The 1,049-nt window shown below is 38.8% G+C and overlaps 1 non-coding gene across 1 annotated transcript; it reads right to left on the minus strand.

Moving 5' to 3' along the window:
* Window positions 1-612: 612 nt before the first annotated feature.
* Window positions 613-717, minus strand: LOC122546237. Its single transcript, XR_006310695.1, has one exon. It is a non-coding gene; the product is annotated as a U6 spliceosomal RNA (small nuclear RNA).
* Window positions 718-1,049: the final 332 nt, after the last annotated feature.

Below are 1,049 nucleotides of genomic sequence, written 5' to 3' on the forward strand. Positions count from 1 at the left end.
GCCCTACCACAAAATTAACATTGTCCTTTTCTCAGAAAGAGAAAAAGGAGAGAAAAGAGTAACATACAGGCTGTAACCAGCCAGTGAAACAACAATTCCCTAATGAGAACTGAGTTACACCTGAAACACATTATGTGCATCAAGAGTTTAACAATCAGTCCTCACTAAAAGAAATGCCAGTTAACAAACTAGCCAAATAATTCAGCCAGTTCAGGAATCAGGTTTCCCCCTCCAAAAAAAGTGAGAACTGAGTTATACCTGAAACACATTATATGCATCAGGAGTTTAACAATCAGTCCTCACTAAAAGGAATGCCAGTTAACAAACTAGCCAAATAATTCAGCCAGTTCAGGAATCAGGTTTCCCCCTCCAAAAAAAGGGAAGCAGAAACTAACAGTAACATACTGACTGTAACACCAGCCAGCACAGAATCAGTGCTCTAAACTGAGGAGACTCTGAATCTCCTGTTTATTTTTTAATTTTTTTCCCTCTCTTTTTTAAATTTTTTGTTAGTTTTTTCTTTTTTTTTAATTTAACCCCCACACTACCGCCTAACTGCAGTTGTGCTTATTTTTTCCACAGCACCCATGGTGTGTGTGTGCACATGTGTGAAAAAATATGGAACGCTTCATGAATTTGCGTGTCATCCTTGCACAGGGGCCATGCTAATCTTCTCTCTATCGTTCCAATTTTAGTATATGTACTGCCGAAGCGTGCACAATCTCCTATTTATTTAATTTTTCCTTTTTTTTTATTTTATTAAACAAATTACAAAACAGTTTACAAAAAACAGTTAACATTTACAGCTGTACACAAGAGACAGCAATTTTAAAGGGAGAGGAGCAGCAAAGCTAGGCCCCAAACACTACTGTCCAACCAGTTTACAGAGAGATGAGGACAAACCTCAAATCCCAGTTCCACATAGGACAAGACAGCAACAATGACATTTATACATAAGATAATCCTGTTACGTAAAAAGTGCAGACAATACAGACCCAGTAAGCCCCCGTCCCTCCCACCTTCCAATCACTCTAAGGCAGCCTGCCCCT

This window comes from Chiloscyllium plagiosum, unplaced genomic scaffold (genome assembly GCF_004010195.1).
Source record: "Chiloscyllium plagiosum isolate BGI_BamShark_2017 unplaced genomic scaffold, ASM401019v2 scaf_40075, whole genome shotgun sequence".
In the NCBI taxonomy this organism is placed as follows: domain Eukaryota; kingdom Metazoa; phylum Chordata; class Chondrichthyes; order Orectolobiformes; family Hemiscylliidae; genus Chiloscyllium; species Chiloscyllium plagiosum.